Source organism: Ochotona princeps, chromosome 22 (genome assembly GCF_030435755.1).
Source record: "Ochotona princeps isolate mOchPri1 chromosome 22, mOchPri1.hap1, whole genome shotgun sequence".
NCBI lineage: Eukaryota > Metazoa > Chordata > Mammalia > Lagomorpha > Ochotonidae > Ochotona > Ochotona princeps.
In genome coordinates, this window is record NC_080853.1 from 8,765,159 (window position 1) to 8,791,278 (window position 26,120).

Consider the following 26,120-nt stretch of genomic DNA (forward strand, 5'->3'; position numbering starts at 1 on the left):
CACCGAGGGGCACTTATGTGGCTTCTGCCTTCTGAATGCCATGAACAGACTGTACGCACACCTCTCAGAGAGCCTGCTTGCAGCTCTTTCAGTGGGATGGCCAATCACAGGGTCATTCTATTTTAAATGTGTTGGGGAGTGCACCTGATCACCTGCGGGAGGCCTCACCTCCAAGGCCCCCAGTAGCCACTTTCCAGCCAGGCTGGAGACAGTAGTTCCAAACTCCATGTCCTCCTGACTTCCAGCCCTGTGGGGACAACACACAATCAAAACTCAGCCTGGGGGTCATCCAGGACCCATGTCTGCTGCCATCTGCCTCCAGGAGGGAGGACAGCCTAGGGGTTTGTGATCTGCGGGTGTGGTCCCTGCTCTAGGCTCAGCTACAAACTCTGCATTCAGAGAGCGTGTGAACAGAGGACACCAGCTGAGAACACCCGTGGCTGGCTGTGAACTTGAGCAGATGCAGCTGTCACAGTCGTGCATGGTGACAAAGACCTTTATATCCTCTAGAAAGTCGCTGGAGTGGAAGAGGACTGTCTGTGCATGCTGTGTCCTATTCCACACGCTCATCCTGGATCCACGGAGTGATCGGAGTCAGCCAAAGTCAGCCGTGAAGTCCTTGACCCCTGGGGGCAGCAACGCCGGCGCCCATTGGCAGGATAAGGTTAGTAGAGGCTCAGACAGTGTGACCCAGGCCCATATCATGCAGCTGGAAGCTGGAACCAGAGCTCAAGTCCTCTGACTTTGGTGTACAGCTGCATGTCACGTGCCCTACCTGTTGGCAACCCAACACCTGCCACTTACATTCATCAGAGTGTTCAACTGGCAAGGGCCCTGGGCCTGTTCAGTGTCCGCACCAGAAACAGGTGCTGCTGTGGTCATGCAGGTTTCCATCTGCTCCTGCCCTCGGATGCTTAGTGGACATGCTGCATCCAAGGCCCCTGGGGTCTTGGACCAGCTGCTTCCCTGTCTGATCCTCAGCTCCCAAAAAATAGAGGAGGGCTCAGGACACAGACCCCATGGGAGAAGCTACACACCTAGCCAGCCCACTCCCTTCACCCCCCTCCGCACCGCCCACAGGTATCCACCATCAGGTGTGTGCACCCTCACAGTCACCTCGCATCCTGGACAATAAGCCTGTATAGCTGGGATGTAATCATTGACCCATGTCCCACCCAGCAGACCCCACACACAGGAGCCATGGAGGTGATGCTGAGCTGCTGGAAAACCCCATGGCAGAGGCTTTGGGCCCTCCAAAAGCCCAGCGGTGACTGAGCCTTCAGAGTCCAGGCACACCAGTCCACCTGGTAAAGGTGCAGCTTCTTCTACACAGCTGGACTCTCCGGAATTGGGGAAACCACTCACCAATTCTGAACAAATCTCTTTCCTGTAGGCCTGACACTTGCAGCTGACATAGAGAGTGAGCTTTTGGCAAATGGTAGCTCTTACACCCATAGGTCTTCTCTCCAAGGAGAAAGGCAAACAGGCTGGTTCCAGAGGCCTCTCGGCAATCTTGGTTGCCAGCCCAGCCCTTGTGGGCACCAGCACCTGCCAGAGTCACAGCCGGCCAGAGCTAAGCATCAATGCATGAGTCACCCAGGAGAATGGGCGGATGTGGTGTCAAGTGGGCAGAATCTCTGCCGGGACATGGTCCTCCTGGAGGAAGCACAAAGAAGTGTTCCAGGGGACCCCTGAAGGCTGGCCATGGATACTCAGCAGGATCCAGCTGTCCCCTGCCACTCTCCAGGGCCACAAGAGTGAGGCCAAGATGGAGAGTATTGGACCTATGTCCTCTTCTTGCCCCACTGTGTGTGCTCAGGGCTGGAACTTCCCCAGTCTGGTAGCAGTGCCCTCTGTGTGCCTAGCTCTGGGCCCTGCAAGTTGCCCTGGATGCCCTCTGGCTCCCCAGCTGGCCCCAGACCCCTGCTCCCATCCACCTTGCCCAGGATCTAATAGATAACAGGGCACAGGCCATGTTGCTCCAAGCACCGCAGCCTGGCTCTGTACCTGAAGTCAGGGCTCAGCCACCTGCAGCCCACGAGCCAGAGCCAACCCACCCAGTCTGGTTCGGTGCGGTCCCTGAGCTAAGAATGTGCTTTCCATTTTTAAAAAGTTGTACAGAAAAAAGAAGACTGTGTAACAAAGACCACATGTGTCCCATGAGCCCCTAGCTATTCACTCCCAACGCTCCAGCTCCAGCCTGGGACACTGACATGACACAGCTGTCCACAGTCCTGCCGGCTCCCAAGAGGAGCCCCCACCAGGGATCGGGGGATTGTGGCAGGGAACCAGCATCCTTGGATCAGGGCTGGGGACACACGCGGTATGATGCATGTGCCACAGGCATGTATAGCCGGGGCCCGGGGACCCAGGCAGGGCCGATCCCAGCATGGCATGTCAGACCTCCAGGCACTGTACCTGGTTTCGGGATGGCGTGTGAAATGAACCAGCAATTGCTATGTAGCCCTGGGCTTCTGCTGACAAACCAGCTTAAGAGGGCAGGCATCTGACCTGCAGTTTCAGACCCTCATATACCAGAGGAGTGCTTGGATTCAAGTCCTGGCTTTATTCCTGCCTCTGGTTTCCCACGAAGGCAACACCTGGTAAGTAATGGATGATGGTTATGGCTTCAGAAAGCCCCATGGTCGTGGGCATTTAGTGGGTGAACTAGCAGAAGGGTTCTCTTACCCATTCTCTTGCTCTCTCTCAAATAAGTGATTTTAAAATTACAGGCCTAAGAGGGAAAATAGGGGGGACAGATTTATTCAGTCACATAACTCAGAATCCAGGTGTGATGTTCCAGCTTCAGGTCCAGCTTCACCCAGTTGTCCAGGTACGTGCTCATTTCTGTCACTGCATAATATACGACCAGAAACCGGGCGGCTCACCTAACATCAGCGTGTCTGGGCCTCCGGCGTCTAGCTGGGCTCTGGACTTGGTCACTTTGCCAGAAGTGCACAAGCCTGCCAGAACATCCAGGGCTCTGGGATCTCCTCTGAGCTCCCTGGTTGCCAGAAGAGTTTAGTCCCTAGTACCCAGACCCCCACTTCAGTGCTGCATGTCAGGCAGGGCTGCTCCTTGCCATGCGATCCCAGGTGGCAGGTGCCCCCACAAGGCCAGGTGGACAAGCCAGATTCTAGGAACGGCCCAGGTCCCTCCAGGCCTTCTGCTTGCCTAGGTCAGGTCCAGGCAGGGTAATCTCACCTTGAGTGAATACAGCATCAACAGCCTCGGGGCCTTCATGAGTCCACAAAATCTCCCCACCTTCACCTTGTTATGGGAGTGAAGCCATGGGCTACTCTCCAGGGCATGGCCCCCAGGGCTGGGGAGCCCCTGCACAAGCTCCTTTCCCCCCAACTGGTGCATCAGTGCAAGGTCCCCTGTGGCCCCTGACCTCTGCTCATCTCCGGCAAAGAGACAGCTCCTCTCAAAAGCTCAAAGCAAGTCCCCAGTCCCCATTCCCATTGGCTCTATGAGGTTCACGTGCCCATTTCTGACCAATCTCAGGTCACAGCAAGGAAGGGGTTGATTAGCCAGGCCTGATCATGTGCCCAAATCCAGAGCAGAAGGTCAAAGGCCTATAGTTAGACTGATGGATGGCAGCCATTTCCCCCAGGACACCTGGCCAACAGGGCTGGAAACACCCCAACCTTCCTCCCCATATCCAGATTCCATCCTAAGGAGATAGCTGTATTCCCCCCACCAAGTTGAAGGCCATTTTTATCATTCAGATTTCTAATACTGCTCTTCAATCCTCACTCATTCTTACAAATGCAATTTGAACTGAAAAAGCTTAAACCTTGTCTTTACCCAATGCCCTTGCACATGGACATCCAGTGTGGAATTTTTAAAAAGTAGCAGCTGCCACCTCTGCCAACAGTTAAGGCTCAGAGAGTCGACCCATGTAAGAGTGTGGGAAAGTGGGGAGGATCTTGCAGGGCCAGCAGCCAGGCCCCTGGGCTCAGGGTTGTCCAGCACGGAACACTCCGTATGAATCTCCAAGGGCTGGTCTCAGGGTCAGATCCTGATGCTTCAGCCAACAGTCCCTTCCCAGCCAAACGTGGGCAGGTTGACCGCTCAAAGAGGGGCAGCATGTGGCCAACAGGGCCACACAGCACCTCCATCCAAGAAGCTGTCCCGACGGCCTTCTGTTTGCTGGCCATTTTTGTGTGACCTGGTAGTGGCCAGTTGAGCCCAGAGCCACAGGGCCCTGGCCAGCCGAATTGGCAAAGAAGGCTGGGAGCCACACAGAGGCGCTGTTCTAGTGCCTTCCTTGCATTGAGCTCCCTAACAACTCCATTCAACCCTGGGGTGGAGACCATTGTCAGGGTCTTGGTCTGGCAGGTGAGTTTGAGGGACACTGAACTGGTGAACCTGGGGTGCATACTGTGGATTTTCTCCAACCATTGGGGTCCAAGTCACCCCCACTTATCACCTCTTTGCTCTGAAAGAACACACACGGGCTATTCATCCATTCGGTTGACAAATACCTATTTTTTTTTTTAAGTATTTATTTATTTGGAAGGCAGAGTTACAAAAACAGAGAGAGAGAGAGAGATCTTCCATCCACCAGTTCCCTCCCCTTATGGCTGCAAGGCTGGACTAGGACCCTATGACTCCAGTTGGATCTCATACATGTGGCAAGAGCCCAGACATTTAGGCCCACCTTCTGCTGCTTTCCTAGGTGCATTAGCAGGGAGCTGGATTAGAAATGCGACCACTGGGATTTGAACTGGCACTCCTCTGGGATGTGGGCATTGCAGGTGGTGGCTGAGCCCGTTGCACTGCAACGCTGACACCGACAGATACGTGTTACTGACTGAGTGTTACACAGTGTTCTGGGCCCTGAAGCTGCAACCGCAGACACAGCCTCTGCTCTCGGGGAGCTACCATTGGGTGGGAGATGCGGGGGTGGAGGGATAGGTGGGAACAATAGAACTCCCAACAGCAACTTAGATCATAAGAAGACCACAAAATGGGGAGGAAAAACAGAGAACCTCAGAGGCCATCTGAAGGGAAAAGAGGGTGTGAGTCTCGTGGGATGACATTTAGCTCAAACCTGCTGAGGGAGCAAAACCTGGGGAAAGATTATTGGGGGGAGGGGGAGGAGGGATTGACCCAACACGTGCAAAGGCCCTGCGGCAGGGAAGGGCTTGTGCAACAAAGAGACACCTCTGTGTGTGGGAGTCAGCTGGGGTGTGACCGTGGAGTCACATTCATTTCCCCAAGTGAGGCCCTGATAAGGAGGTCAGCTGGAAAAACAGCCTGTGCTTGGGGAAGTGCCCGCCCACATCCCCAGGGGCCGTGTGTCACCCTGGCTGGGAATGCTTTTTCAACAGCTCAGCTTCTCCCAGGGTACTCAGCTTCTCCCAGGGCACTCAGCGCAGGTGGCAGCGACAACTCCTCAGGACACTTGCAACTTTTCTGCATGCCATTTCCCTGACTTAAAAAAAAAAATGCAAGCAGGAGAGCAGAGAAAGCTAATGGAGTGGCTGGCAGGAGCTGTGCTTAGGAATTCAGCTTTTCCCCAGGAGCCTGGGCGTGGTAGGGTATGGCGGGGCGGGGTGGGGCTTGCAAGGCGTGGTCACAACACGCGGGCTGGCCACGCAGAAGCCAACAGCCTGGAGCTTCGTCCAGATGTTCCACATGGGTGCAAGGGCCCAAGGACTTAAACCTTTTTGTGCTGTTTTCCCTGACCATAGGCAAGGAGCTGGGTTGGAAGTAGCACAGCCACAACTTGAACTGATGCCCACATGTGATGCCAGCACTGCGGGCAGCAATTTAACTTGCAGTGCCACAACACCAACCCTCCAAAGTGATTTTTTTTTTTTTTTTTTTTTTGCTGATAAGTGATTGTTAGACTTAGCAGGTCGTCCCAACAGGAGTCTGGAATTGACATTTCCCCATGCTCCAAAGGAGCCTGTTTTGGCCTTTGAGAATACTCAAAGCATCCATGGGCCCTGCCCTCCCTGTTGGCCAAGCTCCACGGTGGGTGGTGCTGCCAGGAATCCCCCACCTGTTCCCCTGGCCCCCCTTTTGCACTCAATTAACCGAGCATCTCTGCATGTGGTTTCATCTGTCATGGCACAGCACGCAGCCTGGGATGCAGGCGGTCCATCTTTCTTGCCTGCTTACCCCGGAAGAGAACTATTGGCAGATCTGCTGCTGCCCCAAGACGAACGGCTCCGGTTATCCTAAACGGCGGCCCCTCCGGGAAGGATGGCTGCAATCACGGCTGCTTCGGAGAGCAGCCTAGGGAGGCGGCAATTACCCCGCGTACAACCTCCTCCCTCTCCTACTAACCCTTGATTCAGAAATGTGCACTTTCAGGCGTGAGGCGTTAGAATAAATTAGACAATACAATTACATGTAATTAAAGGGGAAAATGGGTAGCAAGCTGCAAAGATGAGCTGTGTTTTTGCTGAAGCAAAGCACGCCTCTGTCTGCGGGCCGGCCTCGGGAGGTGGCAGGGGAACAATTATCCTTTCTAACTTCAGGAGGGTTGGCGTTGCTGGTTTTCATTATGGCGAGAGCTTGGCGAAATACAGGCAGTATGTCTCTGAACCCACTGCCTTCTGCGCACGAGACGGCTTGAGTCTGGGTGAAGACTCTGTGGCACTTGCCACAAATGGAGATTGTTCCGGATGATACTGCAATTCGGATTTTCAAGCCCGTGCAAAACTGTCTGCAGGCCAGAGCTAAGCAGTTGGATTTCTCCACCTCACCCCTCCCCCAGTCCCACCCCGCCCTGGGAGGGACTCCACAGCCTCCCTGCTCTGGGAGAAGCGAGTTTCAGCCGCACTTGGCTTATTAAAGCCACCTGTGCCCCGGCTCTGTGCTCACATTCCCCAGCCCCCGTATGCAGCTGCCCGTTTCTGCTTGTAACGGCTCTCCTTTCCACGCCGATTTGCGGGCGGCATGGTAAAAGCTTGCCTTTTACGGCTCTCATAAAATCCCATCTACTGAGGCCTAGGGCCAGCCAGCAGGGCTGGGGTGATCAGATCAGGTTGCAGCCTCTTACAGAGAAGCACAAACACACGGAGAACAGCTCTGGTTTTCTTTTGGAAATTGAGGCAAGCAGAGCCAGCTGCACCTCTAGTGGTGCACAAGGCGGGGAGAGAGGCAGATCGGGTGGGCACCTGCACCAAGGGGCTGCCCAGGAACCCACAGAAGGCAGCAGTGGAAGGTTCAGGTCAGAGGCTCAGCCAGAAGGAAGGGTCGGGCAGCAGTAGGAGGTGGAAGGGCCGCATATCCAGCCAGGATGGCCCAGGAGATGTGGTCAGAGGCAAGGGACTTGGGTGAAAGGGGGCGTCCTGGACAGTGTGGTGGGGGCAGCAGCGGCTGGGGACTCAGAAGCACTGAGGGTCTCCAGGGCACTGCGGAGACCTGAGCAGCACTGTGGCTGTTCTGTGGCTCACCTGCTGACGGTAACTTCCCAGCCTGGGGATACCAGAGCCCCAGAAGCCTCTGAAGCTCCTCTCCTCTCCCAGGCAGTGGGGCCAGGGGTCCCCGCCTGGCTGCAAGGACAGCAGGCTGAGGCATGGGAGCTAGAGGAGAATCATGGAGTTTGGGAAAATTTTCAGGAAAGAAACACAAGCAGAGTGTACAGTCCCTCTGCCCCCGTGGGTGTTTAAGCTGGGGCATGGGGCTCAGAGCAGAGCATGTGACCCCAACACCTGCCCACAGCGAATGTCAAACACACACACACACACACACACACACACACCCCTCTCCTACAAGATTCCTCTCCTGACCTAAGGGTCAAACACAGACAGTGCTATGTTGGATCTTTCAGTGACAACAACACAAAGACGGGCCGCTGTCCGGTCTCCATGCCTAGGCTTCCCTGCTGATGAGAGAATGGAACAGAGAGCTGTGGACAGGACCTGTGCAGACAGGGGGCGAGCTGTGGACAGGACCTGTGCAGATAGGGGGCAGCCAAAACATGCAGGCTGTGGTCTTGGAATGTCTGTGTAGGGAACATGCATCTCCCCCTAAAGTTGGCTCCAAGCAAGCAACTTGGGTAGGTGTCTGGCAGAGTAACCAAGGCGCTGTAGAGACACCAGCATCCCTGATCGGCCATGCCTGGGGTTCAATCCCTGCATCCGGCTTCTGATTCCAGTTTCTTGTTCTTGTGCGCTTTGACAGCAACCAAGGCTCAAGAGGCTAGGTTCCTGGCACTTACAAGAGACGGATCGACTTCTTGTTGCTAGCAGGCATTTGGGAAGTGACCCCGCAGAGGGAATCAGTGTGGCTCTCAGAAAAGATGAAACAGCACAAAGACAGGTTCCCGACTCCTCCAACCCCAGGGTTCCCTCTGCCATCCCAGGCCAAGGAGGTATTGCCAAGGGGCTCTAAGGACCCAGCTGGAAAATTGCAGGGTCTGGAGGGGAGGAAGTCCCACTTGCCTCTGAGCTTGAGTCCCGTGAGGAATTGTTTAAAAGACCGCAGTGACATCCATTACACTGAGCAGCTGACCACCCAGTCCTGCCAGAGCTATGCACAGTCAGGGATCCGGAGCCTTGTGCAAGGCCCTGGTGCAAATGCAGCTGTGGTCGGCGTGGAATGTACAGCCAATTTTAAGACTCACGGAGGGAAGAAGGGCCTGGAAGATGCCATGGATCATTTTTATATGGAACACATGCTGAAAAGATAATATTTTGGATATATGAGGTTAAATAAACTCTATTACTAAAAGTCATTTCATCGGTTTCTGTTACCTGTTAAGAGTGCCACTAAGGAAATGTGGGTGACATTCACCCCTGAGGTACCAGCACAGCGGGCCCCCCTCACTTCTGCAGGGGAGTACACGGGAGGAGTGGGGTCTCCCGTCTTTTCTGGTCCTTGATGATGAAGTGACGGGGGAGGGGAACAGGCCACCTCTGCGGGGCCAGAGGTGTGGCCTGTGCACAATTCAAGCTCTAGGGTTTTTTGTTTGGGCTGCAATTTAACCTGGGGTGCTTAAGGAAGACTGTGAGGAAGCTAGAGGAGCGAGCCAGGGGATCCCCACACTGTATTTGGATTTTAGATAAACCTCAAAAAATTTTTCAGTGTGAGCCAATGACTGTTGGTGCTCCACACACTGTTTCTGAATCCGACGACCCTTTGCAGAAACAAGGAAGATCCCATCAGAGTGGGCTACTGGACTGAAGAGGGAGGCAGTAGCCACCGACATTGAGGAACCTTGGCCGGAACGTAGGCGGAGACTCGGTTTCCACATCTGTGAAATGGGTCTCACCAGACTACCCGTTAGATTTGAAGAAATGCACGTCCGACCGCAGGGTGTGCCCACGCGGGTCAGCCACAGCCCTCTTCTGCCTTCCCTCTCCTGTGCCCCCGTTGGGAACGGGGAGCCTGCGGTGGACAGCGCCACAGCGCCACAGCGCCACAGCGCCGCCCGGAGTCGACTTCCTCTTTGTGGTTAGGAGACTGGCTTCCCCTTTGTTTCCCGCTCCGGGACCACTTTTGGGCAGAGCTGTAATTTCCCCCCTCGACCTGGGCAGCTTCCGAGGCGCGTGGCCAGGCCGGGAGGAGACCCCGGGCACAGGTCGGGCAGACAGTGGCACTTGCGAGTGACCAGGGCCGAGCGCGGCGTGCTCCGCGAGGGCAGGCGCTTGTTTGCAGAGCGGGTCGAGTCCCCGTGCACCTAGATAAAGGAAAACATTTTTTAACGTGTCGCTGCGAGGGGGAGCGCCCTGTGGGACGCTCGGCTCCTAGCAGCCACGAGCGAGCAGACACGGAACGCGGAGGGCAGGCAGGGATCGCTTGGTTGCCAGCACAGGGCACCCTCTCCATGGCCCGCCTGACTTTGCCGCGACTGTAATGCCCGCTCGGGCGTGCTAAGAGCGCACGCGGCTCCGGCTCGCGGCCCAGCTCCCGAGCGAACCCCACATCTGCCTCGACTTTCGGCCGGGGGCGAGCGGGAAACGAATGGGTCCCCGCGAGGGTGCGCGCTCGGTACCGGGAACGCGGTCAGTCGGGTCCAGAGAGCCGCGGGGACTCGCGCCCTCCTCCCGCTGCCCCGTGCGGGAGGAGAGAGACTGTGCGCCCTCCCGGCCGCAGGTAAAGCGCTCGCTCGCGGGGAGGGCACCGCCGCGGGTCCCCGGCCGGCGTGCACCCGCTTCCCCCGCGCCGAGGCCAGCGCGCAGCCTTACGGGCCCGGGCGCGCGGTGCCAGGACGCTGGCTCGGGCCGCGAGGCCGGCGGCGCTGGGAGATTTAAGAACCGCCCGGGCAGGGCGCGGAGACGGACTTTGGCGAGGGCGGCGCGCCGGGGCGGGGGCCGGGGGCGGCGGCGGGGCCCGGGGGGCGGGGAGGAGGAGGAGGGAGGAGGAGGCAGGAGGAGGAGCAGGAGCAGCCGCCGTGCTCGCCGGGGGATGCAGCAGCGGCGGCGGCGGTGGCGGCGGCGGCAGCGGCAGCAGCAGCAGCAGCGGCGCGGAGTCCCCTGCGCCCCGCGGCCAGGCTGGGCTGCGGCAGAGGCGGCAGCGTCGCGCGCCGGGTGAGGCCGCCCGGGCCGTGCGTGCCGGTGAGTGGGGCGCGCGGGGCAGGTGGGCGGGCCGTGGGGACGCCCGGCGCTCCCGGCGTTCGGGAGCTTCCTTCGCGGGGAGCACGACCACCAGCGCCACCCAGGTGAGCCGGGACCGGTCCGGACCGCCCGGCTGCGGCTGCGGCTCCGGCTCCGGCCCCGGGCCAAGCGCGCGGAGGTAGGACCTGGAACGCGGGAGGGAGGCTCCGGCGCCGGCCGGCCGCTGGGGGATGACCCGTTTGACCCCGCCGGCGGGATGGGCGGGCAGACGGGCGGGCGAGGACTTCCCGCCGCGCCCCTAACCCGCGGACCCGCCACACCGAGCCCTGGTGGCCCTGGGGGAGGGGGGAAGGCGCGCCTCGGCCAGCCGGCCGCAGGGACATAGCCTCGGTGACCCTTTTGGGGTGCGACCCGGAGGGAGAGCCGGCTGGAAGCCAGCCCACGTGGGGCTTGTCCGGGCAGGACGCGGCAGAGCGGGGACCGGATTTCCAGAGTGACTACGAACTCGTAGGTCCCGAGGGAACACGCGGGCTGAAAGACAAACTTGCTCCCGGGCCAGGTCAGGCCAGTTGGGCTGCCCCGCGGGAGATGGCCCCTCCGTATCCCCCTCGAGGCCCTCCGAGGTCCAGCGGGCAAGCGGCAGCTATTTCCAAGAGTATGGTTTGAAAATTGCCTGTCTTGGTTCAATCGTTGTTCTGTTCCGGCTTTCGGGGATCTCCTTGTGGTGTCAGGACACCCGAGTGAGCCGCCTGTCTGCCTCTGGCCCCACGTTTCTGGTCTCCTTAGAGGACAAAGGGGATGAGATGGGGTCTCAGGTGGGGAAACGTCAGGAGAGACACCTCGAATCCTGCTGTGCTCCGTGTCCCGTGTCCACAGTTCCCCGCCCGGCTGGTCAGAGATTGAGGTCCCCAGCCCTGCATACAGTAGGTGCTGCACACAGTGGGAGGAGCAAGCCGGCCTCCTCTGTCCACCTTATGAAAGTTCTCTTTGCTTCCTTGCGTCCCCCACCCCCGTCCTGCCTGGACAGTCTCTCCTGCAGCTTGTTTTAATCACTTTGTGAGTTAAAAGTCAATATTTAATTAACCAAGTAATTACGTTCAGCTTACGTTTGAATCTGGGCTTGCGCCCCTCCCCCCTCCATCTGTGCCAGGCCTCTTTCCCCGCAGTGACCCCCTCCCCCTTGGGAGGGGGCTGTTGGGGGCTGCAGGAGCAGGGCACCCCTGGAGGCGCGGGCTGTGCTTCTCCCATCAGCAGTGCTGGGGACCCGCCCCCCAGTGCAGCTCCACTTGTCCTAGCAGGACCCCCTCATTTAATCAAACCCCTTGAGAGAGAGAAGGCAGACAGGGAGAGCTCTGGGTTGATTCAATGGCCAGCGAACAGCTGGGAGGATGTGGTGCAGGTGTGGCTGCTGACACGTGGGGCGTGGGCTGTTTTTCACGAGAGTTCTTATTTGCTCCACCAAGTTCATGAACGTGAAGTCCCAATGTTGGCATTACTGCCATGACTGAGGGCTGGCATGGGTTGGGGTTTGGGCTTTGTGTGTTGTTTCTGGGGTTTTCTATTTGCATTTATGGCTTTTTCAGAAACCCTAATAACATGGTTAAGTTTTTGCAACTTAAGAGGTCCTGGACCATGGGTGAGTTGGCAGAAGTGTGGGTTTGGAGAAAGATCTCCTCCATCGTGTGGCCACAGGTGTCTGCGACCCTGCCAGCACCCTCTCCCAAGGGTTCCCCTGGACGGCTCTCCCCCGTGGTGACAGATAGGCAGCCTCTGGTGACTGGGACTGCCCCTTCTCCTGGGTCAGCTGCGTGTCCCAGCTTGAACCTGCCTCCAGGGGGCGACTCTGACCTGGGAGTTTGGCCCGGAGGGAGAAGAAGGTGTTGGCCTCTGTGTCTTCTTGGTCTTTGCCTCTGCAAGGGAGACACGAGCTCCGCTGCAGAGTGCACCAGCAGTTCCAATCCAGTGTGGGGAAAGGTCTCCTCCAGACCCCAGGTGCCTGTTGGGATGGGACCCCAGCCCTGTGGCAGGTCCCGGTGTGACAGCTGGGCTCCACGGGCACAGGAATGCTGTGCGGTGCCTGGAATGAGGAGACCGAAGCAGCGAGAGGCCCACAGCTTCCCTACAGGTGCTTGGGGATAGGACCCCCATGCAGACTCAACCTTGGCCCTCTCTGCTGGGGACACACACACCTGTGGAGGAGTATCCCAAGGGAACTGCCTTGTACCATCTCGTCCTTCTTTCTCCAGCACCTGCGCTGGCTGGGGGCTCTCGGGTGGGAGACCTCGGGGTGTCTTGGCTCAGAGAAGAATCTGTGGTCACCCAGCCCTCTTTCCTCATGCCTGCCAGAATGCATACCCTGTGTCGACTCCTGTCACTGCACAGAGTGAAATGCCAGATGTGACTGGCACAGAAGACCCGGGGAGGGGGGTGGTCTGAGACGAAGCCTTGAGTCCTGCACAAAGGCCAGAGCCTGGCAGATTCTGTGGCAGGTGCCACCCTCTTGTGGCAGGTGGCGGAGTCGCATGGACCTGGTCCGGGAGGGGACCTCACCCCAACCCCCTTCCCTCTCCCCCCCCCCCCCCCCCCCCCGTCCAGGGTGCTGTGCCCCTGGGTGTGGCGGGGGGCTGGGAGAGTCTGCCTTCGAGAGCCCTGCTTGTGATGGGCCCAGGTGGGGACCTGCAGGCACCTCTGATCGGGCAGATTCAAGGCACTATCTAATTGGGAGATCATTAAGATCATTATAATTAATTGGCATCCTGATAAATGGCATGATTGCCTAATTGGGGTGGTTGCTAGGGAACCAGGCCTCACTTAGAGCCAAAAGGGGAAGAGGCGCTGGGCGGGCCACGGTGGGTGTCAGGGCTGCCGCTCCAGCAGCTGAGGGGCAGGAAGTGGGAATAAACCTCACTCGTGCGGAGATGCAAATGGAGTATCGGTGAGGGGCACTTTCCTAGAAGCACTGTGAAGTCATCAGGATTCTTTCTCCTGCAATCAACAGAAAAAAAAATCGCTCAAAGCTGGCTTAAGGAGACAGGAAGACTCAGGCGTGCCCCTGACACATGGGTACCTCTGGTGCAGGCACACCTGGCTTTGAGGCGCAACCTTGACCCTCAGTCCCCGCCCTTTACATCTCTGCCCTGCCTTCCGTGGGACCGAGCTCATTCTCCAGCTCCGAGGAGTGGGCTCTGGCAGCCCTGGGCACTATGGTTAGGGAAACCAGGCTGCCCGGCTCCCTGCCCAGTGACAAGCTGGAGGCGGGTGACTTAACCTCTCCGCCTCAGTGTTCTCATCCAGCGACTGGCAGAGAACACGGCACCTGTCTCCTGGTTGGTGGTACGGGATGCAGTGAGATCATCTGGCGAGTGTTCTGGCGTGGCGTCTGGCACCGAGAGCTCTGGGCAAATGCAGGTTCTTATCAGCCTGGAGGTTGCCCCTGCGGGCCCTTGAGCTCAGCCCAGACTAACGGAGTAGGCCTCTCCCCTGGGAAAGCTCCAGGGTGCCCAAGCTTCCCACCAGCCACCCCATTTTTGCCGTGTGCTTGCAGCCATCCTTCACCTGTGTGAAAAATGAGGTACTCCCCGGTGTCCCCCTACTGCTAGGGCAGGAGAATGACCCTGAGACCCCCAGAGCCTGAGAGGACAAAGCAAGAAGTTCAGTGACAGGCAGGCTTGCTCACTCTGCCTGTGGCAAGGGCTGCTAGCATGAGTGATGGCGGGTGGACGGGCCTATCCGCATTTTGGCCAAGGTGGGCGCCATGGAAACAGGCTCCTCCTCCCCCAGGGCCAGCCAGCAGGGAGGCCCGCCTTGTCTGCACTGGCCTGCAGCCTGGGCTGACTGGGGGCCGGGGCCAGGGCTTGCCCAGCCTTCTGCCAGGAGAATCATCTGCAAGTATTTCTTCAGAAATGCATGACCTGGACCCTGCTGAGTAGAGTTCTGAGGGAGGATCTGGACGCTGAGGGAATCGCTGTACCTGGGTATCGCACGGCAGTGGGAAGGCTCAGGCACCAGGACCCAGAGTGTGGGGACTTGGCCTACAGGAAGCCTGGGGGAAGGTTCCAGGCTCTGGCCAAACTGCTATGCAGGTTAAGGCAGCAGTTCTTTGCATTTGAGTATGTGTGTTTATTGAGCACCTACTCTGTTCCCAGCCATTGGGAGGCACCAGGGACAAACAGGAGAAAAACCTGGGCTCCTGGAGCTGGCATCTCAGAAGGTGGAAAGCCGATATCATCCCAGGAAACTGGTTCACGAACACAGCCATCTCCCAGGGCAGAAAGCTCTGTGGTGGACACGATAGTGTGGCCTGGTACCCGGGATCTGTGAGGGGGCAGGAGCGGCATTGATGGCCAAGGAGGACTCTCTGCACGTGTGCCCTTTGAGCTGTGGGAACTGTGTTGCAGGTAGAGGGAACAGCAGTGCCAAGGCCTGGAGGCAGAGAGGAGAGGCTTGTCTGAGGTACCTGTCCCAACGGAAACTATAAGTGCAGTTGGAAGGGGAGGGCAGGTGGGAAGTACTGGTTGTGGTGTGACGTTTAGACTTGATTGTTGAATGTGAAAGGCAGAGTTACAGAGGAGACGGAGAGAAATCTTCCGTTGGCTGGTTCACTCCCCAGCTAGCCAGCCAGGCTGAAGCCAGGAGCCCAGGTACTTGGGCCATGCTCTGTTGCTTTCCCAGCTGCCTGAGCCCGCAGCAGGCTTGGGCCGGACTGGCTGGCTCTGGAACCAGTGATCTGAAACAGAAGCCGTGGCCTGGCCCATGGGGCCTCGACTCCAGCTCGTTGTGTTTCTGTGAACCTGTACTGATACATCAGTGTTTGTGGTCACAGTGTGATGCTGGTACACATCCTGTGATGATCAGCTTGAAGTGGTCACTCACACGGCCCTCTTTATGCTAGGGCATTGGAACAGGCCTGAGGCTGGGTGGGAGGTGGGCATGGGGGGCAGTTGGCTTGATGGCCCAGGGGGTCATGAGGACACCTGCCACCCACATCACAACACCTGGGGAGTGCCCCGCTCTGGCTGCTGACCCCAGGCCTAGAAGGCAGCAGGTGGCGCTCCAAGTGGCTGGGTCCCTCCCACTCACGTGGGAGACCTGAGTTGAGTTCAGGCTCCTGGCTTCACCTGGTCCAATCCTGGCCATTGTGGGTGTTGACAGTTGATCTTCTGTGTGGTCTGTCTCCCTCCCAACCTGCACCCTCTCTCTATCTCTTTAAAAAAAAAAAAAAAAATCATCTGCTAGCTCATTAGATATCTACAAAGCCTTCCTGTTAAGTAGGACTCTCAGCTGTGCCCTGGAAGGCCAGCCCTTGTTCTGCCTAACTTTGCAACATTGTACCAATAAAATAACCTCTCAGCTTCTGGGACTTAAGGCTTTAAAAAGACCTGCTGCTCCACTTCCCATCCAGCTCCCTGCTTGTGGCCTGGGAAAGCAGTAGAGGATGGCCCAAAGCCGTGGGACCCTGCATCTGTGTGGGAGACCTGGAAGAGGCTCAAGGCTCCTGGCTCCTGGCTTTGGATCAGCTCAACTCTGGCCATTGCGGCCGCTTGGGGAGTGAATCAGTAGACAGATCTTTCTCTCTGTATCCCCTTCTCTCCGTATATCTGCCTTTCCAATAAAAACAAATAAATCTTAAAAAAAAAAAAAAAAAAAGACCTGGAGGGAGCGGGGGGCTGTTGGATCCTGGGTGCTTTACAAGTGGAGGTTGGGACCAGAGGAAGGGCAGTCAGGCCGGGTGGTGGCTCATAGCAGGCTAGCCAAGGGTGGAAGGCGTGCAGATGGAGTTCGTGGGCGGCATGTTCTGGAGGTGGAGCCGGCGGATGGGATGTCCGGAAGAGCTGAGCTGCTTAGCCCAGAGGCGCTTGGCCCAGAGGGAGGATTTTTGGTTGTCATAGCTGGTGAGAGAATGCTGCTGGTGGCTTTGGGGACACTGGGGCGGGACAGGGGCCAGGGATGCTGCGGGAATCCTCCAGGGCGTGGATCACTCCAGATCCCATAGCACAGGGAGGCAGTTTGGGGCCTGGTGATTGCTAAATGAGCAAGATTTTGGAACGTGGTGGCGGGGGGCTTGATCTGGAATTCAGTGGTGGAGAGGTGGGTGTGAGGGTCTGGGAGCTGGGTGTGTGCGGCCACACAGGTCAGCAACCGGGACTCCTCAGCCCTCCGGGAGAAGGTGCTGTGTGCCCAGGTATAATTCCCTTCCCACACTTTGGTTTGTGGGAGCTTGTAGCACAGGCCGTGTACTCGCTGAAGGCTCACGCCTGGTGACTGGCAGGCAGCGTTCAATGTTCCAGGCTGTGCCTTGGGACTGTGCCCCGGGTCCCACAGGTGACCTCGGTGGGGCCACTGGTGCGGCTTGACCTGTACAGCATCTCCAGCCCAGCCTGGGACTGCGAGGGATTCTCCCCCGCCGGACTTTTAAGTCCCCTGCAGTCCCTCACTGCGCTCGTCTCCACGCACCTGGGATCTGCTGGAGGCGCTAGCCCATCAGGTCTCCCGCGTGGGAGGTGATGGACAGGCGTGTCCCTGGGGACGCCAGGCGGTGCCCCGGAAAGTGTTTGGCCAGGTGGATGCCAGATGTGTCGGAGGGAAACAACATAGCCAGAGGCTTTTCTTATTGGCTGCCGGGCAAGAGCTCCTGCAGGGGACTTGACCCATCTCTGTGGCCCGGGACGAGGAGCTTTGGGGACGGGACTGCAAACACTGCTGGCCCACACAAGTTCAGGAGACTGTTCTTGTTGAAAATCGGATGGTGCCAGAACTAAGTCTCTGGCCCGCTGTGGAGACAGGCATAGAAACCCGTGTGGTCTAAGAGGCCCGAGCCCTGACCATTCAGAGGTGCATGGAGACGCATTCACTGCAAGAATTACCATGCCTGGAGAAGTAGCAGAAATACTTCAGTTGCACCCCTCCCAAAGCAGGGGTGTGTGGGGACGAGTCTGCCCAGACAAGGACTCAGATCTTTCTCATCCCTGTTGCTCTGTTCTCATCATGGCCTTGCTCCCTCTTAGCCTCATGATGGCTACCACCGCTCCAGACATCATATCGCCTGATGATTGGGACCGCAGGGAGGGACACCCTTGCTGTCTCTCTTAACCAGAAAGTAAAACTGTCCCTTCCCGTCTGTCTTTGCACCAGAGAGGAACGTCCTTCCAAGAACCCCCACATCCTAGCAGCCTTTGGCGTTCTGTCTCCTGGGCCGAGGGTTGGGTTTTGCACTTATCTCTAAAGCAAACACTCGGAAAGAGAAATGGATTTTATTGTTTGACTTAATATCCAGCTGTTTCCCCCAACCATCAGTAAATCAAATACCTTCTTCTTTACACCTTTTTTTTTTTTTTGCCAAATTTATCCAGAATACACTCATCATTAACCTAGGCATTCATACTCTCATGAATGAATACCCTGACTGTGGTTCAGAAACGGAAAGGAAATGAACTCTCCTTGCAACTGAGCCTTGGAGCTACAGGTGCCTGGGGACAGTGACCAAGCGGTCATTCGGCCAGAGTCACGTGACGCTCACGGGGCAGGGGAAGGGCCGCTGATGCAGATGCCACGGGTCTAGTGACCCGGCGGCCATAAACAGGGCTCACGTTCCAAGACACACACACACACCCCTTCTTTTTCTCTTCCTCTTCCTCCTCTCGCCGCCGCCTCTTCTTCCTCCTCTCTCACTCCACCTTTCCAAATAAATCCTTAAAATAGAGAGAGGTGGGAAACACTAGGTGGACCCCAACAGTGGCCCCAAGTGCCTCTCCCTGCCCACTCGCCGCCCTCATTTGCTCCGAGACATCCAGCAAGCGTGGCTGGGAGCTCCATGCAGACCTGGGAGAGCCGAGGAAGAGTCGTGTGAGAGGCCGGGTGTCCTTGTGGCCGAGAGCACGGAGTCCGCAGCCATGGCGCCTGGGTTCCAGCCCCAGCTGGGTCTCTCTGAGCCTGCATTCTGGCTCCTGGAGAATGGAGTGATCGCGGCAGCTTTCTCCTGGAGTTACTGTGGACCCCAAGCCCAGGCCTGAGCCCATGGAGATGGCTTCCACGTGTCTGGTGGCCTGGCATTTGGCCTGGCAGTTGAGTCTTCCATGACCCGGTCAGAGAGCCCGGGTTCAGGTGCCAGTATGGCTCCTCCCTCCAGTGTGCTGACGTGTGCCCTGGGAGGTGGCAGCGGTGGCTCCGGTGCCTGGATCACCACCACCCACACGGGAAACCTGGATTGCATTCCCAGCTCCCAGCCTGGGCCAGGGCCCTGGCCGGGTCTCAGCTGTTGCGGGAGGTGCGGGGGTGGGAGTGTGAACCAGTGAGTGGGAGCACTTCTCTCATTCTTTCTCACTTGCTCTCAAAAAAACAATGATAGTAATAAATTACAAAGGGAATGGACTAACGGATGGAAGATCTTTCTCTCTGTCTCTGCTTCTCTGTAAATATGCCTTTGTAATTAAAAAACAATAATAAATCTTAAAAAACCACGTATTTGCTTATTTATTTGAAAGGCAGAGAGCTAGAGGCCTTCCATCCAGTGGTTCATTCCCCGAATGCCTGCAACCCGTGGTAGTAGGAACCTGGAGCTCCACCCCGGCCTCCCCCATAGGGGACAGGGAGCCCGAGCCAGGACTCCAGCCTGCGTCCTCACTGCTAGGTCGGGTGTCCAGCCCTGAAGTTTAAGTTCCTGGGCACTTGCTTCATGCCTGGTGGTGCGTTAAGTGCTGCCCACGTGAGCAGGTGTCACCGACAAGGACAGCGGAGCGCAAAGAAGCCGCTCTTTGTCACTGCAAGCAGCGACTCAATCCGCTGCACCACAACGCCGGTGCCTTTGTGAGATGGGTAGTTCTCAGGACTGACAGTCGTGTGAGTTCATGTTACAATTAGAGTTTTCAGATCCTCCTGAAAGAAAATGGGGAGATGGAGACGGTCTCTGACCACACTGGGCACTCCTTCTGTGCCCCACCGTCCGAGGCCGTGGCCAAGTTCGTTGCTGTGGATCACAGCCTTTACCTGCCATTCTCAGTGCAGTTCTGCTCTATCAGAAGTGAGGACCAGAGAGCTGGGTGTTCCTTACACTCGACAGCCCCCACCCTGGGCTGGAAACATCTGCCCAGCCCACGGGGCGTTTGCCTCTGCTTTTCCCACACTGCAGGAGGCCGTGGGTGGGTTCCAGGGGACCTGCTCCCATCTCCACTGCCTTAGTGAGGACACTGAGGCACCGCTGGTGGTGCCCACGCTGGCCGTGGGAGTGACAGGTGGGGAGGACTGTAGGCACACGCTGAGCAGGTGGAAGGACTGAGCCTGTGTCCTTAGCCTCTGGGTGCAAGGTCAGTGCCCAGGATACCTGGCGGGCATCAGCGTCCGCATCTGTGAACTGCCCACGCATGGTAACGCCCGCCAGCCCCAGCATCCCCAGCCCTGATGGCTCCTGGCTGGGAACCCCGGGACTGGTGAGGCCTTGGCATCCTCCCACCTGGTACTCCTCAATCACCCTACAAACCCAGCACCCTCACGTCCCTACACAGAGCTGGTCAGTGGACCAGAGTCGTTCCTGAAGCGGTCCCTGGCCTGGGAGTCTTGGCTGCTGGAATGGTTGTAGGCGCCAGGCCGTTTCCAAGGTGAGCTAATGAGCGGCTCGGCTGCTCCTAGCAGGGGCGCGAGGCGTGCGGGTGGTGCACGCACACGACCAGGGACTTGGGTAGAAAAGGAAGCAATAATTGGATTATTCATACTGAGCGGTCAGAATGTCCTTTTTGTCTTGTATGCTCCATGCTGAGCAAAACCCTGACCTCTGGGCGCTGCGGGTCGTGTTCCATGGGGTTCTTGGGGCTGAGGAAGCAGGAGGTTAAGGAGTGGGGGGAGGGGCTGCCTGGGCCACCACAATTAGGCGTGAATAATGATTCTCTTGAAGTCCCACTTTATTGCTTTTGGCCAGAGGCCTTCTGCAGAAATAACTTTGTAACTCCCTGCCAGGGAACCATTTGTCCACAGCCCAGACAAAGGAACAAAGAACAGAGGTGGGGGGATTTCTGTGTCTGGTTCCCACTTCCCCTAAGCACCCAGCAAGGATGGCAGGTGTGGCCTGGCTGGAAGGCTGGGGTAGGGGCCAGGCTGCCCCTCCGTGGACAGAGCTGGCTTTCGCACTTGCTTTTTCCTTTGCCAGGAAAACATCTCACCCACAGCAGGCATCGCAGCCGCCTCCTCTGAGAGCGCTCCCTGGATTGACTCTCTGTTGACACCTTTTCTTCAAAGCTCGTAGTCTGAAACTCACTTTCATTGCTCCATCATCAGTTTTACTCCCCACCCCACCCCCTGGCCCTGATTGTCCCACTTCCTGGGGACAGAGGCCTGACCTGGCTCATGTCCAACAAGTGCCTGGTACACAGTAGGTGCTTAGGAGGTATTGGATGGCTGGAAAGGCTTACACACAGCCCCAGCCGAGCCTGGGGTTGGAAAGTGGGCTGAGCATTCGCTTCTCCAGTGCGAGTCAGGCCCTGGCCCTCCTTCTCCTAAACCCAGGCTTCCTCTTTCCCTCTAGTCTCCTGTCTGCCCCCCATGGGATATGGCCTTGTGTCCCGGCTATAGCCAAAGGCCACTGCAAACAGGTGCCTGTCTCCCAAGGTGACCAGCTGATGTTGACTGCTTGTAAGCCGGGCCTTCTGCTGGGTTGTCCCGGGCACAGGTTGCAGGAACTGGATTGAAGGGAGGTGCACCAGGGGTGGACCCAGCGGCCCTTGCGATACAGGAACGTGCCTGGAGCGTAGGTGACACTGGTTCTCAGCAGGAACCAACCGTTCTCTTTCCGTTCCTCCTGAGTTGTGGAGAAGAAAGGTGGTACCGCGCTGCCCCTTGGTCCTGTGTGAGGCCTGTTTCCCTGATTATGGAAAGCTCGCCGAGTCCACACAGGCCAGTGTTGTGGCACACATCTTTAGCCCTCTGTGCGTGGGGGTGGTTCTCGGGTGGGGCACTGGTTTGCCCTCTAGGAGCATTTGGGGGGACATTCAGTTGGGGCTGGGTGCTCCATGCAGGACAGGACCCCACAAGGAGCAGTGACCCGGCCTCCCACGTTGGCAGTGACCGGGCCACGGGGCACTCAATCCCAGGCTGAGACAGCGAGTGAAGTGGGAGCTGCAGCTGGCATGTGTGTGCCCGTGGTTTGGAGCGCGGTCACGACTGACCAAGCTGGGTTCCAGCACGAGGAACCCTTGGCTTTGTTCTAGAAGCCCCTGCCCTGCAAGGCTGCCCGATTTCCCCAGAAACGGCTGAGAGCTGCTGCTGTGGCTGGGCTACGTGCAGAAGCTGGGTGGTCTCAGCGAGTTCTGGCAGAGTGGGCCTGGTGCCAGCTGCCCTGCCCCACCAGGCCCCGAGCCCCTGTCCCGGTCCTCCACGCTGCAGACATGTGCCTCTCGGAACAATGTTCACATTGACCTTGGCCCTGAGCACACCTGGGTTCAATCGTTTCTCACCCCTGCAGGAGGGAGAGGCCTGGACGGCTCCCAAGTCAGTGCCCACCCTGCTGCTGCTACCTTCCCACCCCGAGGAGGTGGAGTTACAGAGAGGGGCGCCTTGCAGCTCTAGCTAGGAGTGCGGATCTCTGACGCTGAAGAGGGGGCTCCCTGCACCTGGTGACCCCATGCGAAGGGACAGTGGAGCCGGGGCAGTCAGCCAGTGAGCCTGCAGGCTCAGGGCATCTTTGGGGTGGGTGTGACCACAACTCCTGCTGGGCAGTGATTCATGGGCTGCTGACTTCCTAGAACGGACAGTGCAGGGAGGGGCCTGGGCACGGAGCCCTTCCAGGCCAGGCCTCTGGACCGGGCAGCTTTCCAAGATAGCCACAAGGTGCCTATGTGCTCATCCACAGTGCCCTCGGCACGTCTCCTGGGGAAGTAGGGTTTGTAACTCCAGCCAACCGTGCGCACCCCTGTAACAGGGTGTGTGGAGTGGTACAGGGCACTATGGGAGAGCGGGAAAGTGAAGGCAGCCCTGCCCGTGTGGCCTCCGAGGAGCCAGACTATGTGCTGGGGCCTGTGGAGAGGCAGTGTGTGAACACCCCCTCGGCCAGAGGGGCCATGCTGGGCCTGTGCTGCAGCTGTGGCTTATGTCCCAGAGTGGAGTGGTCCGCAGTGCCAGGGCTGTCCCAGGGCTGACTGGCCCATGGTGCCAGGGCTGTCCCAGGGCTGACTGGCCCATGGTGCCAGGGCTGTCCCAGGGCTGACTGGCCCATGGTGCCAGGGCTGTTCCAGAGCTCAGCGGTCCATGGTGCCAGGGCTGTCCCAGGGCTGACTGGCCCATGGTGCCAGGGCTGTTCCAGAGCTCAGCGGTCCATGGTGCCAGGGCTGTCCCAGGGCTGACTGGCCCATGGTGCCAGGGCTGTTCCAGAGCTCAGCGGTCCATGGTGCCAGGGCTGTCCCAGGGCTGACTGGCCCATGGTGCCAGGGCTGTTCCAGACTCCTGGCTCCAGTTCTTTGAGCATGAAGAAGACAGATTTATTCCACACTCATTCCTTTGCCATTCCCGCCCTGGGCCAAGCACTGTTCTCTCTCCTCGGGATTCTGCGTCCCCCGGCCTCTCTGCGCACAGCCCGTTCGGACCACGTCGCCCTCCAGGTCCCTCCTCTGCTCCATCCAGCAGGCACTGAGCACTTCTTGTGCCTAAGGGATGTGTGCCCTGCTGTTCCCTGTGGCTGGAATGCTGTTCCCTCCAGCATCAGCACCGCTGCAGGCGCTGGGCAGGTCCCTCTGCTGGCCCCGCAAAGGGCGTTCCCCGCATGGCACCCTCAGCAGGCAGCCTCTCTCTCTGCCTTGCCATTTGCTCTGGTGTCTGATGCACAAAGGGCTGACTTTCCAGATCTCCTAGCACTTAGAAGAGGGCCCGGTGCATGGTGGGAGCTTGTGAGTACCTGGGGGTGCCAGGGTGAAGGGGACATGGCCCTCCCACCCTGCAGGTGACTCCGAAGCGGAAATGAAGGAACCTGGTGTTATGATAGGTGCTCTGCCAAGAGCAGCCGGGAGGTGGGGGTGCAGGAAGGCCCTCCTGCCCCTCCCCAGGCTCCACCCACCCAGTCTTCCTGGCCCTGCCCAAGTCACAGTTGGGGTGGCCAAGTCAGGGCCAGCAGTCACCACACCCACGTGCCTTCCTCTCTGCCACACACCTCTCTTATCAGTGGGCAAATAAGAGAGGAAAGGTTGCTGTCGCAAGGTGGAGACCTGGGCCCAGGCCCAAGAGGCCAGCCACAGGCACACCGAGGTCATACCAGCCTGGGGTGCCGCCTGTATTGGCACCACCTCAAGCCAGCTCTGCTGCAAGGGCTGGCTGATCGTCGGCGTCAGAGGCAAAGAAGGAACTTGCTGAGTGCCGGAAACAAAGTTGTTAGAGGAGGGAGGAGGCACATCCTGCAAGTAAGGTTCCCTGCTTCAGGCTGTGCTGGATCATGCCTTGGAGGTTGTCAAGCCCGTTCTGTCCTCCCGGATGTTTCCCAGGTGACACTGACCTTCCGCCCACTCACACTGGAGCCATGGGGGATGGCAGGGAGAGCTCTGATTGGCTGGGCTCTGGATGAGCACGAGACGATGCCCAGGGCAGTACAGGGAGCTGTAAGAGGAGGCGGGCTGTGGGGTGACTCCAGTCAGCACTGGTTGAGCACCTACTGCATACAGATCTATGACAAAGGCCTCCTGAGTGTGACAGTCATGTAAGGCAAGTGCCAGCTTCTGGGGCCATCGGAGGGACCCGACGGATGGAGCCGGGGTTCCAACCCCTGATGGTGAGGCTCCTGGACCGTCACAACCTCCAGCCTGCACCCCGCATGGCCCCCACAACCTCCCCTGCACACACTGTGTTGACCACCTCCATGGTAGTCCTGGGGAGCAGAAGTCCTGTGCTTTCAGGCGCCCCTCCCTCGCTCCTCCCACCCCACCGACCTGGCAGGTGTCGCAGAACCTTGCTCTGCAGAACCTGTCCTGTTGCTGAACCCGCGCTCCTTGTCCTGCCATGATCCCAGCCTTGGATGCACTGCCCCCAGAGCGCAGGGGTCCCGACCACTCTGGTTTTCCCTTGCTCTGTACCCCAGAGCTGTGCCCTGGAATTTCCTCTGGCATGGCGGTGGTGGCAGCAGCAGGCTACCTGGGTCGACTCCATGTCCTTCTCTCTCTGTCGTCGTTTCTTTCCCACGTTCCTGAACCCTTATCTGGAAACCTGACCTTTCGCTCCTTCGTCTCAAGCACGCTGGCTGTCCCTTCTGTTGCCCTTGAACATTTACTTGGTCAGTTGCCACCAAGAGCACCCAGGGGACAGGTACTGAGACAGGCGAAGGTGTGGCCAGTCCGTTCCAGACCTCCCATGTGACTGCACAGCTGGGCCTCAGGTTGGCAGGTGAGCCTGAAGGACGAGATTGATGCTTGGCCTGTGATCTGTCGCTGAAGACCTCGTCCTGGCCTCGGAAGCCTTTCTGTGGGCTGTGGGGAAGAGGCAGGTGGGTCCAGAGCAGAGCTGGTGGCCGCTGGGCATGGTGGCGTGGTACAAACAGGCTACTGGTCAGGGGCCCCAGTGCATTCGCTGGAGACTCCATGCAGCCACTCAAAGTGTTTTCCCAAGAAGGGGAAAATGGAGACAGGATCTCTTGTGTCATTTTTAATTGATTTTCTCAGCATCCGGAGACAGGCTGGCCCAGGGCCAGAAGTCGGAGCCGAGGGAATTCATCAGACATCGACCCACTGATGAGCCGGTCTGATGAGATAATTAGCTCCTGTTACTGCCCAGGCCCTGGCGCGGAGCTCCGACTTCCATCCGGAGGCATTGCCGCCCAGAGCGGATGCTGGAGGCCCAGTGGGCAGGTGCAGCTGACCGAATCCTGGCTCCATCGCCCCATGGCCCCTTCGCCCCATGGCCCTGGCACCATCCCAGGCCTCCTGGCCACCTGCTGCTGTTTTTGGCAAACATGGGATCTCGGGCCAGGGGCTGTCAGTGAGTTGACTAAAGATGTACTTTTAGCAGGCTTCACCCAGCAGCCCTACTCCTGCTAGGGCTTCTTCGCTGGCACTCCCTGAGCTGTATGATGGCGAGAAAGTGATACTAGTTCTCTGTGCTCCATGGGAACAGTATCCACAGGTGATGCTGCTTGATAAAGGAGGGGGGCACCTGGGCATACCGGGGCATTGCCCACCAACACAAGAGACTTCCTATTCTCAGGGTGATTTCTGGAAATTCTCTCCACATTGTATTCTCTGTGATCATGGGGGCCGGAGGGCTATGTGACTGGACATGCTCATGGGCTGATGGGCGCAGGTACAGCTCCCAGTGCAAAGGCCAAAACCTGTCCCAGTGTTCCCTGAGAGGATGCGGGCACAGTTTGAAAACTACTGGGGACAGGTAAGGACCAGTGAGAGACAAAAGTGAGTCTCTGCTTGGCCACCCCCAGCCACATGCAGTGGGAAGTCCCGGCTGGTGCGTACTGGCTCCTAGAGAGCCTGCAGCAGGCGCAGAGCCTGCGGTGCGCAGCGGGAGCAGAGGTGTGCGTTCAGCTTGCGCGGACTTGATTTGTGCAGTTAGCTCCTCTCCAGGGAAGCACATGCCAGAGTACTCCAGTGCGGCTGGGGTTGAGCTTGGCGGGGAGGAGCCAGAGCGGGC

The 26,120-nt window shown here is 58.3% G+C and overlaps 1 protein-coding gene across 3 annotated transcripts in view; it reads left to right on the forward strand.

Annotated features, from left to right (window-relative positions):
* Positions 1-10,361: 10,361 nt before the first annotated feature.
* SULF2 (sulfatase 2) overlaps positions 10,362-26,120 on the forward strand; it is a 67,595-nt gene continuing 51,836 nt past the window's right edge. Inside the window, exon 1 of one of the 3 annotated variants that reach the window (XM_058679530.1) lies at positions 10,362-10,523. The gene's annotated coding sequence lies outside the window, so the exon portion shown is untranslated. Of the gene's footprint in view, positions 10,524-10,770; positions 11,031-26,120 lie in introns of those variants that run through there. The other 2 variants (XM_058679532.1, XM_058679531.1) reach the window with 2 other exon arrangements.